Source organism: Branchiostoma lanceolatum, chromosome 12 (assembly GCF_035083965.1).
Source record: "Branchiostoma lanceolatum isolate klBraLanc5 chromosome 12, klBraLanc5.hap2, whole genome shotgun sequence".
NCBI lineage: Eukaryota > Metazoa > Chordata > Leptocardii > Amphioxiformes > Branchiostomatidae > Branchiostoma > Branchiostoma lanceolatum.
Genome location: NC_089733.1, coordinates 3,388,780 through 3,404,052, shown reverse-complemented (window position 1 = coordinate 3,404,052; position 15,273 = coordinate 3,388,780). Strand labels below are relative to the sequence as shown.

The 15,273-nt window shown below is 41.3% G+C and overlaps 1 long non-coding RNA gene across 2 annotated transcripts; it reads left to right on the top strand.

Annotated features, from left to right (window-relative positions):
• The first annotated feature begins 10,642 nt into the window (after positions 1-10,642).
• Positions 10,643-13,889, top strand: LOC136446149 (uncharacterized). Of its 2 annotated transcripts, XR_010757513.1 has the most exons (4): positions 10,643-10,966; positions 11,239-11,305; positions 11,911-12,031; positions 12,338-13,889. It is a non-coding gene; the product is annotated as an uncharacterized lncRNA (long non-coding RNA). The 2 variants fall into 2 exon arrangements; XR_010757512.1 differs by lacking the exons at positions 11,911-12,031; positions 12,338-13,889 and adding an exon at positions 11,598-11,744 and having other exon boundaries at positions 10,646-10,966.
• The last annotated feature ends 1,384 nt before the right edge of the window (positions 13,890-15,273 follow it).

Below are 15,273 nucleotides of genomic sequence, written 5' to 3'. Positions count from 1 at the left end.
AAAGTGAGCAGTTTTTCTTGGATTCCAGCCCCGCTGGTGATACAAATAAGTCCACCTTGAAAAAAAAACTTGGACGTTACAAAGCGGACCTTCAAGCCTGTGAAAGTGAACCTTCAAGCGAGGTTCTTCCGAACCCACCGACCCCCCCCCCCCCCCCCCCTGGCTACGGGCATGAGCCGCATGACGTGTGTTTTGGGTGCTCAACTTATGCTACGTGAAATGAGTGGGTCCGTGTTCTTTCTAGACTTCTAGAATCTAGACGCAATAACACGGCCATGTTTGATGACATGTAAAAAACCCTGATCGACATTTCGAACAAACACAGCAGGTTATATTTTACTGGGTATCTCTGTAAAATGATGAGTAACCAATAAAGGGAACGCAAACTCAGCGGCCTATGATGACGCTAATGTCGGACAAGGAGTTTTGTATGGCAATCTGAATTTATAGTACACGTAGCCGAATTTTATCTATATGCCACATGTGTACAGCTGATACAACGATGTGGATGCGGAAGCAAAATGAAGACTTTAAAATGAGCTGAGATATGTTTGAGAACATCTGAATTTGTAGCAAGCTGTGGCCACAATTACGGAGGCTTAGGGCTGCTTTACCTGTATGAGATTTTTAAAATATTAGAGACAAACCAATTTCAAGTCACTTTGCGTCGACAGCTAACGATGATTTCTCTCGGCTGCGGAGGCAGTTTCCGAGATAAATTGAGATTTGAGACCTTGAGTTGCTGTTTTGAATGACTTTTTAAAAAATGCACTCATGATTACAAAATTCCACAGGGAAAATAGCCGGTTTGTAAAACTTGTGGAAGAAAAGCAATCTCAAATATCAGTACTGAACGTGACCGATCGATGTCATGATACGATGTGAAATTAGTGGTTCTAGTAGTCTTGGAATTCCTTAACTTAAATTCTCCAAAAAAAACTTGATAGTTGGCAAAAAGACGAAAGGCATACATCATTATCACGTTTGGCTTATTTACGCAGAAGAAAAATTCGTTCCGGCATTTCTAAACATGATCATACAGAAAATGTTGTACAAGTCGATTGTATATAAAAAAAAATGTACATTGTTTATTACGCATTCTGACATCAAAGCTTACATTTGTTAGGACTGTAGAATACAGAAAATGTGTTATGTGAATTTTATCACTCAGATGTCAGATTTAAAATGAAATGTCCCTTCCAGTGGTCGTCCAAAAATGTTAGGGTCAGCAGTTTCTTGCTTGGGTCCGTCGGGTAACCGAAAACAAAACATGTTCACATGCCTTATAGCACTCTTAAACATTTGGAAAACCAGATATACCACCGTCGGGCGGTTTGATCGTGAGATCAGTGTATTGGCGTAGGGTTAACTTCGTTAAAATCGTTTGGATACCCACATACTGAGCATCTCGCCGCCGGCATCCACGCCCTTGGGGTATTCAAGATCTGTCGAGACAGAAACACGAACAACGGTGAGATTCAGGCGGTGGTAGTGGTCATCAAAAAAAAAAAAACTTAAGGTAAGACATGTCCTTAAAGGCCTGGGCAGGGGGTGGTATGCTACGCGTGCCCGAGTCCCAGGGCGGAGTAAAGTATGGGAATACCTGTTGACGGGGTACGGGGGACGCGTGGCTATTATCTGACATGTTACTCCGACCGCGGCGTGGTGATGTCCGGTATATGTACCGATAGGTATGCTTTCTTAATTAATACGCACCTCCCACCCACGCACTCACACGTTCTCTCCCTCCCTTTCTCTCTGCCCTGTCTCTATTTTTTTCTCTCTCTTTCTCTCCCCCCCTCTCTCTCTCTGATGACACGGAATTCAAACTATATGATACTCCTTTAATAATATAGATAAGAGGGGGGCAATATACCTCATTCCGAGATGGCAAACACGTGGCAATACGGAAGCCCCCCAAAGCTAGACGCAGGTACTACAACTATAAGGCCCTTCACTCTATCGTGATCATGGCCCTTGTAATAAAAGTTTCTTTCTTTTTCCATCTTAATTTCAAGGGAAAAATGATTTTTTTAAAGTCTGGAAGACTTCCCATTTTCATTATTGTTTCATTTACTTGTATCGCAGAAATAAAAGACTGCTTGTTGTTGTTGTTGTTAGACGAAAGCTTTATTTTCTGAATCATCACTTCTTTTTATACAAAAGGAATAAAATCAAAGTTGAAATTCATAACGTAAAAGTATAAACTTAAAATAACAATGTTTTCATATCACTTGTTTCTAGATTTTTTGTGTTTTGAGGCGTTGACTCCGGCTCACTGTCGAGTTATTTATTCTTCAAAGGAACTGGAAATGGTGTCACGGGACTCTCCCGTAGTCATAACAGTAGAGTTAGCTGTTTCGCACTTGTTACGTGCCGGCAGAGTCGAGGAGGGACGAGTAACAAACGTACAGTCTAGCAAGGCGGTCACCTGAAAGTAGAGAAAGAGTAACATTGTTAAGTTTTAGTACGAAGTGTATATATAGTGTATCAAACGTAAAGGTAAGAAAACGTAACAGGTCCCCTTTTAGCACCTGGAGAAAGGCCGCGGCCGGTTGATGCTTGCAGGCGAGGTTTGTGGAGGGGGCAGGGCTGACGGTCCTGTGAAGATCTGTGAAGGGTCTGCCTTGCACCGCCGGCTCCATTGGGATCCAGCGAAGGGTCGCCTGGAAGGTGTCTGATACTGATGATAGTGCTCTGAAGGGACAATGAGGCAGGTAAACATAAGCCACTGGCCCCATGCAACCCTTTCGTCGACCGGCTGTTGGTCCCGATGTGCGATGTGGTCCCGATGTGCGATGACCATCTGGTCCAGGAGGAGAGGACATTCAGGGACGGACCTTTAGATGGACTTTCCTATGCAACATACATGCGTGGTTAAGCCATTGAAAACAATCACTTAAGAGCCCATGGTTAAACTACAGCCCCCCGATGAAAGTCTCAATTCCTCGTCTGTTTTCACGTTGAGAAGATCTCCCACCTAGTACCTGTCACCCGAAAAAAGAGGGTCTTGAAATACGCCTGATTTCGGGCAATAATAAAAGCCGCAATAGGGGACCTCTCACACTGCAATCTGCCTGCTATATACATACTCACCATGGAATGAAATGTCGAGACTGCTTGCCGGAGTGGTTGTTTCGCTGACAATTGTTCTTGAGTGATTACCTTCAAGTAGGCTTTTACCACAAGACTTGACGCTGGGTAACGTTACCCACGTTTTATCAAAGCATCCTATTCTCCTGATCTCCCTTCCGAATTGAGAATTGACCTAAATTTTCCAATATACGAGTCAAGCTAATCTTGTTGGGCGTTCGCATCTTTTTGTAATCGGATTCTCTTCGCGTCATTTTTCCTTGCGGATCACTCTTTTGCCAGCTGCGTCTTACCAAATGAGAAATCTTATGAGATCTTCCTGCGAAGCCGTTTGCAGCGTTTTAAGGTAACATAAGGACAAAAAAAATTGAAGACTATAAACCAAAGAAGATTTCTGCACTTCGTAAGCGGCGGTATCACCGGGCCGCTATATGACACTTCATGCAGCCTGGCTTCTCATCTACACACAAAGGTCGACTCTTCCCGAACTGGTCTGACGGACGTCTGTGTGTTCCACATTGCTGACAAAACCTGAATGTGAAGTATTGGGTTATCCGCACCTTGTACATTTTTCCGCCGGCATCCAAACTCTAGGCGTGATGTAGATGTATACAATAACAGGGACCATGAAGAGGCAAATTAGATATACTGTATCCCTCCAAAACAAAACAACAGGTTGAGGCAAGGAAGCTATAAAGAAAAAAGGAAAAGGATGATGATATAGCGACGAAAAAGAAGAAAATGACTTGCTAATATGACTGTGTTACCAATAACGAGCCTGTTAAACGTAACATGACCTATTTACGTGCAGAATCAGTTTACGTCCAGTTCGGGTAATGTCCACATGTCGAGGTGCATTATGCAGAAATTTCATTTCATGAAGAATAAAGAACCACACAATTATGGTCTGCCTTGGTAATGTCTCTTCATTTTGCACTATTTATCTTCGCCGAGTACTTGTACTCGGAGAAGATTATGTTTTCGGTTGAAAAAGCTGTTGGGTGGGTCTGAATGTATGTCAGGAGCATAACTCAAGAAAGCTTCAATGAATCTTTATGATTTTTGGTAGGTGTTTAGTGGTTGTAGAAAGGAAGGTCAAGTTCGAAAATGGTTCACCTTGCGTTTTTCAACAGTACTGCAGCGGACTTGGCATTTATTTGTGTTTGTATGTAGGCAAAAAAAGTGACGGAAACGTTGATGGATCTTCATGATTTTTTTCAGGTGTGTAGATGTTGTGGAAACGGGGGTCAAGTTCAAAAATGGTTCCCCCAGTATTTTCCGTCGGTACTGCAGCGGGCTTTGTGTGGATGTGTATTTGTATGTCGCCAGCATAACTCGAGAAGCTGTTGATGGATCCGTATGATATTTAGTGGATGGGTAGGGTTTACAGAAAGGAAGGTCAAGTTCGATAATGGGCCTTCTAGCGAGTACCTAAGGTACTGCAGCGGAGCGAGAAAGTAATGATAGTGCGTGTATTGGAACGTCATCGATGACAGCGGTTCATCAAGTGTGAAATATTGCTATTGCTGTAGCACCTCCTTTTTCATGGATCAAAAGCGTCATCTAGCAAAGTTAACAAAAACTGCAAGGGTTCACAGTAAGGTGTCGTCCTGTTGAACGGTACTTTGCTGTGGACGTTCAGCTTTTTAGAAATACACATAAACTATACGAACGACAGACGGACTCCCGTTGTGTGACCAGGAGACCTACATAGTGAAAACTACACGGTAGATCCTTTATTACCTGAGCCTCCATCCCGACCAGAGCTGTGAGATCGCATTTGACCGATGAGATTAAAGGAGTCCTAAACTCTAGGAGGGAGTATTATTTTCCACTAGATTATGTATCAATGAATACATAACCAGCCGACGTTTACAGAATTCCGCTTGTGGTGAATTACACAAGGTGTGTTTTGTAAAATAATATGTAACCCACAAAACCCGTGCAGACCCTACCCATGTATTTCCTATATGAATTGGGCATGAATGAAGGGGGTTTTAAAAACACAATAAGAAGACCAGTTATTAATAAGATATAAAGGAACACATAACAAGACAAATTTTTCTTAACCCCCCTGACATTCTTTGTGTAAGGTACATTGTATTCAGGCATAGGCTGATGTTGTTTAATCTAAGTAATTAGAAAATAGAGGATCACCTGTATCTATATCTAGAGGAATTTAGTAGAATACTCAATGCTTTTTGATGCGCACGGGACTAGTGGATACTTTGTCGTATACTGTAATAAGTATTCAGTTTTACTCCCTGAAATTATTATCCATTGGAAACCCCTCTGGAGTTTAGGACTCCTTTAAAACACCATCGGCGGTAGATAAATGCAGTTCTATTCATAATTGCCAGGCGACGCTCTTGATCCATGAACATAAAGCTGTTATAGCAGAAAATCTCTTTAACACTAGAGTTAAGCATTTGCGTTTTTCGGCAAATACGGTGTGACACAGTGAGGACACAGCACTGTGGCTACATATGTGGTTTATACAGCAAACTTGATCAAGTATTATCTCTAAGACACCATGTTGATGTAATGACAACCAGTCAGAAACATCTTGATAGGACAATGGATTAAGCATAAATAGGTGCCATCTAAAGACTAGACAGTACTAGACATGAGGGTGGGGCTATTTATGTATTTGAAAGATATAACCATCAAGAAAGGGCTGACTTGGAATACCTTGCAACAGCCTGAGTAATAGGCACTATATCCTGCCAAATTCTGAGCTACCCTTTACTAACCCCATTGTTGTCGGTTCGATCACAGACCTCCAACTGCCACAGTGGCATTCTTCTCACTACTGAGAAACAGTCTTGAGACCTGGAGCATCTGCACTCAAAACGTTAAAATCAAGGAAGGCGAATATGCGAAATTTGGTCGCCTCGCTACGAATTACGTGACTAGTCGACTATGATGGCTTTCCCTAGCTACGAATTACGAGAAAGGAAAGGAAAGGAATCTCGAACCAGTTTAGGAACAACTCAAGGAACAGATGAGCTACTCTTCCACTGGTCGTGACAGGAAGACAGACGCTATGTACAGTATTTACTGGTCGTGACAGGAAGACAGACGCTATGTACAGTATTTACAGGTTCAGTGTACCGGGGAAATTCCCCTAGCTCTTTTCGACAAGCACAATGAAAAGTGGACCACGGCTTAACGTCCCGTCCTAAGGACTGCGATCTTTTCCGGTAGCGTGCATGTCGGGTGAGCGACACAGCCGGGATCGAACCCGGGGCTTCTAGTTCCAGAGGCAAGATCGCTAACCACTGGACTACGCACGCTACCCGTGACGAGAGATAAAAATAAGCTGCCTACGTTTTACGGAAAAGAGCATGCATGCCCTACTTTAGCACAGGTTCTTGTGTGCGTCCAGTTCTCACTGTCACCGTTCGTTGCTAGGCGATACAATAAACAGTCTCGCACAAGTTTCGACTGTGTCTCGCGATCGTATACGTAAAAACTTTGGAACGTGCTGTGATTTACACTAAAAATATACTACACTTATGGTGACAAGGGTGCAATCATGACAATCAGTGCATCCAAGGTCATAATTGATTTGATTATATGGATGACATCCGCGCATGCATCATTTTTCATCCGTTTCCAAAACAAAATTCTGACCATACATACATGGCAGACGCAAAATGAGATCAAATATGCTTAAAATTGTACTAAAACAAGATCGGAAACGGATGCTAATGTCGTAGAATGCCAACGTCAATTCCAGAGTCAAAGAAGAAGATGTGAATTGTGAAAGAACGTTAACCCTCAAACCACCGTAGCTTTTTTACGACTAATCTTACCGTATGGGGTCAAAACTGACCCCACAATGTTTTCTACAAATACAGCTTTATTGGTGACTATTTGTGTGATTTGTATATATGTATAGTTAAAGTAATCTATAAGGGACAGTTTGACATGATTAGGTGGGAATAATTTCTGCTTATTATCATAATTTATGCAAAAGTAGGGAACATCGTCGTTTGCAACCAACGCTATTCAGACAAGCGGGCTCTTTTGAGGCCTGCGCCAACACTAGATGTCATATATTATCCGAATGTCTTACGCTAGAACAACCAAACTTGGTCACCTTTGCTAAAACTTCGTTGGCAACAATTTGAATTTAATGATATAACTAATCAATGTTTTCATGTTGCTATGGCAACCGGTTTCTGAGAGCCATATTTGGAAAAAGTCGCTAATTTTGGATTTTACAATGTAATTCTAGGGGTTTCTTTGTAAACTACACTTATTTTCTTATATCAATACCAACCAATGTTATTCACTATCACTTTTATGATTTAATATTCATAACTTATGCATATTTGATTACGTCATAGGTCAAAATCTAAGATGGCGGACGATATAATTAGATTAGCTATAACCGGCTATTTTAACCTCATATCTCATCATTACCATGTTTATTCAAACAGAAACAATCTTTATATAAACGTTTGGGTCCATTTTTATTGTGTTATTAGGTTATATGATGAAAAAATGCATTTAAAATAATTCAAGATGGCGGAACCAAGATGGCGGATTTCGCTAGTGTAACCCGATATGAATATAATTTTATGACGTCATTTTGACGTCGTTCCTGTTGCCATCTACAAATAACGTGTTTGGATATATTATGATTTATCATACATAATTTCTATTTAAGTTTTATCGTGTACCTTTGAATTATATGGAAATACCAAATTTGTTGGTTTTCGTCAATAAAATCACATAAATGACGTCATAATACGTCGCAACGTCATTAATCTTTACGTTCATTAAAAAAAATGTTTTTTTCACGTTTCTACAAAATAAAATTTTGTAACTTTGATCATAATAACCCTTATCATACATGTTACTAGATGACAAGTATCAAACAATAGGGAATATGAGTGCAGATTTTGCTGGGGTCAGTTTTGACCCCACTGGACCACGCGTAAACTTTCTAGGATAACTTAATCAACAATAAGCCAATCTCGGTAAAAACTTGTGAGAAGTTATAAGACATATATACAAACAAACTCATTGAAGGAATTTTGTTTTCGACTCGAAATGCCAAAATGGCACATGTTGATATACGCCTGGGGTCAGTTTCGACCCCATACGGTGGTTTGAGGGTTAACAAAAGCGAATTGTCCATTTTTCGGTATACCAAGCTCTTATAATGTTTAGTCACTTGTTCAACCTTCCTGATCACTCAGATTTCAACATGAAGTCAACATTTTTGGGCCAAATTTTTTTTTTTAATCGCACGCTCGCATCAGTTTTGGGATTTTCAGAGGATGTTATCCATATAATCAAATCAACATGGCCTAACAAGGAGTAAAAAGCTGATCACAGCACGGAGACCAAGTTTATACAAAGTCTGTTGCTGGTTATTGCTGTTGGTGTGTTGCAGAGAAGAGGCGAGGGTGTCCGACTTCAACTGTGTCAAGCTCTGAAGTGACGATACAGTCCTTACTCTCCAAGCAGACGTTGGTGGGGAAGATTGTGACCTTTTTATCATAATCTTCCCCACTAACCTCTGCTTGGAGAGTAAGAGCGGACAAAACACGGGGCGTATGATAAAAAGGTGACAGTCTTCCCTACCAACCTCTGCTTGGAGAGTAACAGTCCTGAGGTAATCGACCTTGTGTCAGCTAATTTCCGCGCATTCTGCCGATGTGATCATGCGCCAGTAGGTAATAGATATAAGCCTACTAGTAGTAATTAGCACTCTAAGACTATAGTATACTCTAATTACCTTCGCCGAGAAGGTTATACAGAGGGTAGCGTTTGTATGTGTGTATGTATGTATGTAAAGAAGCAGAATAACTCGAGAAGGCTTGGATTGATTGTCTTGATATTTGGTAGGTGGGTAGGTCTTGATGAGACTAGGAAATGATGGGGTGTTGGGTCCCCTAGCGGCTTGTTACGGTACTGCAGCGGAACTTCCTGTTTTGATATCTCGTGTTCTGGACAAGCTATGGAACTGATTTTTAAGTGGTAGATAGCTCTTTGGACAGAGAGTAATGGTATAGGTTTTGGCCCCCTAGCGGCTTTTTTGGAACTGCAGGAGCAGGTTTTGGTTCAGACTTTGAAAGGGAATAACTCAAGAAGGGCTTGATGGATGGTCATGAATTTTGGTAAGTAGATAGCTTGAGTGATGGTGTGTATGATTAGATATGCAAATCATTATCTACTTTGCATGATTAATGACGAAAGTTTACACAGCCGCCAAATTCCATGGTAAGACTCTCAAACATGGTAAAACTCTTATTGTATCTTGTTATGTTCTTTGAATAATAAAAAAAAGACTCTCAAACATGTGACATATGTATCTGAGGAAGAGAGAAATATTTATAGATATCAACTATGCAAATGAGGACCTCCTTTGCATAATTAATGAGAAAATACTATAACTCAAGATGGGCTTGATGGATGGTCATGACTTTTGGTATGTAGATAGCTGACGTGATACTTTGTATGATTGGACGATAATTTGTCAAGATGATTCAGAGAACGAAGTTCTGTTGGCTTATGACTGCTTGGGTTCTTCTACCATCTGTTGTCCTTTCTGTTTATGTAGACTGGTTGGTGGTTGCCGGGGACCTAGACCAGGACATAATTTGCCTTGTGTCGTATCTTGGAGTCCCGAACCAAGATATGGCACAGAGCCAGGAAGGAAGGCAGGTGCTTGGAGAGCCTGAGTAGTTGTGAGCTGATAGAACCAGGGAAATCCCTGATCTCTGAAACACTAAACTTTGCGGTTTCTTCGAATGTAATCCCGGCCATCGGCATAGCCACAGGGACCGAATTAACAATATATCGGGTTTGTATACCGCAGGAACGGGCTGCAGTCCTGTGTGCAGGAGTAGTCATTGCTCTCGAGATGTCTCGACCCCTCACCAGCAACATAACTCAGGGTGTCATCAAAATGGACTCAACATCTTGCCATCCATCAAGAGACCTTGATTCTCTCGGCAGATAATGCTTCAAGTTGAACCTAGAACTGAAATGACAATCACAAATGAAATCAAGTTCCTGCATGCCCCCAGTAATGCGTTTTTTGATAATCAACTTTTATGAAATGCAAGGTGTACAATTTTACAGCAATCTTATGTAGTTAAGCTTACTATGTGATAGCTAGGGTCAGGTTTCATTTTTGTCTCATCTTTTTTTTGCATCTTTTTTAATCTAGTAGATGTTGATATCGTCAGTTCATGGTGTAGAGCCTTCTGAGCCTTATAAAATTTCCGCTACTTATATTAAGGCATAGGCTGACGTTGGAACACACACACACACACACATAGCCTAACACATTGACATATTAACATGCACGCACGCACGCACACACACTTACACAAACATATTGATATCTATCTGACCGATTCCTTAGCCTTACGATACATAATAACTTTCTTAAAGACTTCATTAGTCTAAAAAAAATAAATGCTACCTCTGTACCATGTATTGACATCAACATTTACTACATACGTTTTCAGCTTTTATCGGCTGCATTTAAGCTTAGTTAGCATTTTAGCTTAGCATTTTTGTTTGGCATTTTTGAAAGGTTAGACTTAATTCTAGTGTGATTTGTGCTTTTTTGTAAAACATTGTATACTTTGCATTCCTCCATTTTGTCAATAATTGCTTTCAAGTAAACCATGTATAATCAATATTACACATCAGATTTAAAGAAAATGGATGTTTTCACCCTCAAACTGGCATATGAAACTGATGTTCCCTCTCGCCATATCACCAGTTATCAACCGTCACCACAACGGGGGCTTTGCAACAAACCTGGAGAAGACAACTTCCAGAGCAGTACCAAGACGTCACAGAGACCATCTTCGATGACATGTGGTGTTTGTTCTAAAAGGTGAGGTTAGCTGACTGTCACATTGATTTGTGGGGGTGATCCAGTGCCTTTTGGTTGTACTTGACTGGATAATCTTCCATGAAGTAGTAATACTTAAGTTATCTAAGCTAGGATAATGAGTACTTTAAAGCGTCTTTGATTTTGGAGCGTCTTAAATTTTCGCGTTAATGTGTACCATGGAAAACTAGGTGAATGAACCAAGAACTAACAAACTTCCTGACGTTCATATAAATTGTCCTAATGCATTCTATCTTTTTCTCTTCACAACTTAGGACTAGAAGAGACACGTGAATAAAATGAGCTGATGGACATATGGGGCTTTCACAGATAGATGGCAAGGTATTGTACCGTATTGTGTGAATAGATAGATTTGACTCAGGCTCTGAAATTGCTGATACAACCCAGATTTTTTCATTAAAGGACAAGTCTTTGTCAATGAATGATTTATTCCTTTGTGTTGGCAAGTTTAAATTGACAGAATCTTTTAAATTTCTCGACCCGAATAATGCTTGCTAGAAAAGTCTTTTTATAATTACTTGCTTATCTGATTGTGAATTGAATGTAGGATATGAATATTATGGTTTGGCTTTTTTGTCAAGCGATGCATGTCTGTCTTATGCCGATATCGCAGAAATGTCCGGAAGTGCTACTTCGGGGCTGGGTAAGGGGCCTTGTGCCAAACACCACCATCGCTGAAGATGCTATGTGACAACATCCAATACATCACGACGCCAAGGAGGTGTCAAGCGAATCTACCGGCTTATCTACAAGAACTGTTGCTCTTACTCTCTACCTTCAGGATACCCAATCGTCTTTGATGTTTCAGCGCTTTACTCTCTACTTATGAATCACGGACATTTCCTGGTAAACCAAATATGCGCTTGGAAATTTCCTAACTTTTATTCAAATGTCCTAATACATTGTATTTTTCTTTTCCAACTTAGGACTGGATGAACAGTTTATGCGTGAGGCAGCTGACACATACAGCACATACCCTGGCCCTGCTGCTGAAACTGAAGGGACTGGAGGAATTCACAAGACAATGAGACTGCTGGATGAACACCTGTGAGTAGATCCTGCACAGTTTACTCCAACCCGACCCAGAATACTATTTTTGACACGTTCAGGCCATTATCACTAATGTTGAACAGTTTACTTTTGCCAGTATCATCCACTTTGACCAATTGAGACCAGTAATCAACAATTTATGTAGCGGGCATTATAGTATTTCATTAACTAATCTTCTCCCTGATTTGTCACCAATTCCACTCCTGACAGACATAAGGCATTTTTCTGCCTTGTTCAAAATATTCAAAGCAAAAAGATTTTAGTCTGCCTCATCCTAGTTAATTGTTTTCCACTTTTTTGCAGTTACAAGAAGCTGACAACTTTCTGCAGCTTCAGCAGGATCTTATTGATGCCTTAAAGCCAAGATCAACTACACCGATGTTCATGGCCATGGGACTTCTGGGTGAGAGGCTGTCATCCAAAGCCAAGTGCGCCATCTTCGCTGTGACGCCCAGAAAGACCAGTGCTAGTGTGTACGCCCTGCCAGAGGACCTGGAATTGCTAAGTGTTTGCATCATTGCAGAATTTGGCTGGGACTCACTTGTAATTGGCATGATGGGAAGTTCATGATTTGTGATGTTCCATTCATAGCGTTAACTAAACGTACGATTCCCTCTGTGTACCTGAGGTATTGTCGGCAGGGATGATTACAATCTCTTGGCTGATGGTAGGGTGCTTGATGTGTGTTTTGTTGACATCCAGAGTGCCGTTGCTGGTAGGGGTTCGGTGCATTTTGTGAGTGGTGGCTACTTTTTCACGCAAGGCTTCAGCCCGTTTCTGTATTGTGCATGCCCGGTACGTTGTTGGTTCAGTCTCTGTGACTGTGTTTATGGCTGAGATTGCATTCGGGGTTGCTGTGAAGTTCAATGATTCAGAGAACGGGGACTTTCCTGGTTCTGTTGGCTTATGACTGCTTGGGTTCTTCTACCATCTGTTGTCCTTTCTGTTTATGTAGACTGGTTGGTGGTTGCCGGGGACCTAGACCAGGACATAATTTGCCTTGTGTCGTATCTTGGAGTCCCGAACCAAGATATGGCACAGGGCCAGGAAGGACGGCAGGTGCTTGGAGAGCCTGAGTAGTTGTGAGCTGATAGAACCAGGGAAATCCCTGATCTCTGAAACACTAAACTTTGCGGTTCCTTCGAATGTAATCCCGGCCATCGGCATAGCCACAGGAACCGAATTAACAATATATCAGGTTTGCATACCGCAGAGATAGGCTGGAGTCCTGTGTGCAGGAGTAGTCGTTGCTCTCGAGATGTCTCGACCCCTCACCAGCAACATAACTCAGGGTGTCATCAAAATGGACTCAACATCTTGCCATCCGTCAAGAGATCATGATTCTCTCGGCTGATAATGCTTCAGGTAGACAGAGGGGATTGTACATTTCTAGGTTGAACCTAGAACTGAAATGACAATCACAACTTAAGTTAACTTCCTGTCATGCCCCCAGCAATCTGTAGATGAAATTCTTGTTAATGACACAGTTTGGGTCTATGCGGAGTACTGAAAGCACCGGTAGTCAAATTTTGTACTGTGCTGCTATGGCATATAGAGTGAGATCTGAAGCCATTAAATGTAAAATGCTTCAAATCGATTATTTCTTGTAAAAAGGTCTTTTGTTCTCAACTAGCCTTTATAGTTCGTGTATTTTGTGTGGCTTTTCTAGTATAAGACTGGCCACCTTAATTGTCCTGGAAACCAAAATACACTAGCTTTGAGATAAAAAGTCTTCTTCCTCTGTTTTGATTGTAATTGTTTCAGGTGTAGTGCAATCTGTGCCTTTTTGTACATTGTACACTTTGCATTTCTCTGTTTTGTCAACAATTGCTATCAAATAAACTGTTTAAAACCAGATGTATAGTTTATATTTCACATTTGATGTTGAAAACAATGGATGCTCTCTCCCTCTCCAACCTCAAAATGGCATGAAATGGATGTTCCCTTCTCCCCTCTGATGTGAAATGGATTTCCCTCCCTCTCCAACCTGACCTTGAATACATGGTTACTCTCTTCCAGCCTCTATAGTCTATGTCAAATGGATGGTCCCTCCCTTTCTTCCGAGTCGCTTGCCCCGTGTGAATGGATAGTCCCTTTACTTTATTCTTTATTCCCTTTACTTTCCCAGAAGCTAAACCCCATGTAAAATCAGGATGATTCGTCTCTTTCCAGATCCTTCATCCCATGTGAAACGGATGGCCCCTCTCTACACTGATATGAATGGTCCTTCTTTTCAAAGGCTCTTGACCCCTTGTAAAATGGATGGTCCCTCACTACCCAGACAAATAATAGGTTAATGTACCCAATGTGAAATAGATAGTCCCACTCTTCCCGGGCATTTCGCCCCATTCCAAATGGAAAGCTCTTGAGAATGACTCTCTCCCATTCCTTAAAGTTCGTGCTCTCTTTTCAGACCCTCAACGTCATATGAGATGAATGGTCCCTTTCCCCCCATTCCCCACTGAAATAGCTGTTCCCTTCATACGTTGATGAAGGTTAGACATCCAGGTAATAAGATACGCCAAAAATAATTACTCAAGCAACTGGATAAGATTTTGAAACAGTCAGACATTTCAGACAGTATCCACTGTCTTTCGTCAGTGACTAACGATAGGACTGAGAACACCAGGTTTTATACCAAAACTCTGAATGGAAGTGTACAGGAAACCGACCCACACAGATCAATATCTGGCCTTTGATTCCCATCACCCTTTATAACACAAACTAACAGTGATTAAAACTCTCTTCCATCGAGCAGACAATGTCATTACCTCAGACGAAGCAAAAACAGAAGAACACAGACATCTCCGTGTGGCTTTAGCCAAGTGTGGCTACCAAAATTGGACCTTTAACAAGGTCTCAAACCTTCTGACCAGTCTAAGAAAACACTCAAGTGCAGACCATTGACCAACAGAAACAAGGTCAACATTACCATTCCCTACGTCCAAGGAGTATCGGAAAAACTCAGACGTATCTTCCAAAACTTCAACATTGCCACTAACTTCAAACCTCACTCAACTCTCAGGCAGAAACTAGTCCATCCAAAAGACAGGCCTGAAAAAGGCATCAAAGCCAATGTCATCTACAAACTGAAATGTGAGGAACCGAACTGCAATAACATGTACATTGGGGAGACAAGTCGACCACTAAAAGAAAGGTACAGGGAACATTGCAGAAAGAGCGCTAACCGCTACTCCTCTGCCATTTACCACCATCTAAAACACAACCAGGAACACTCA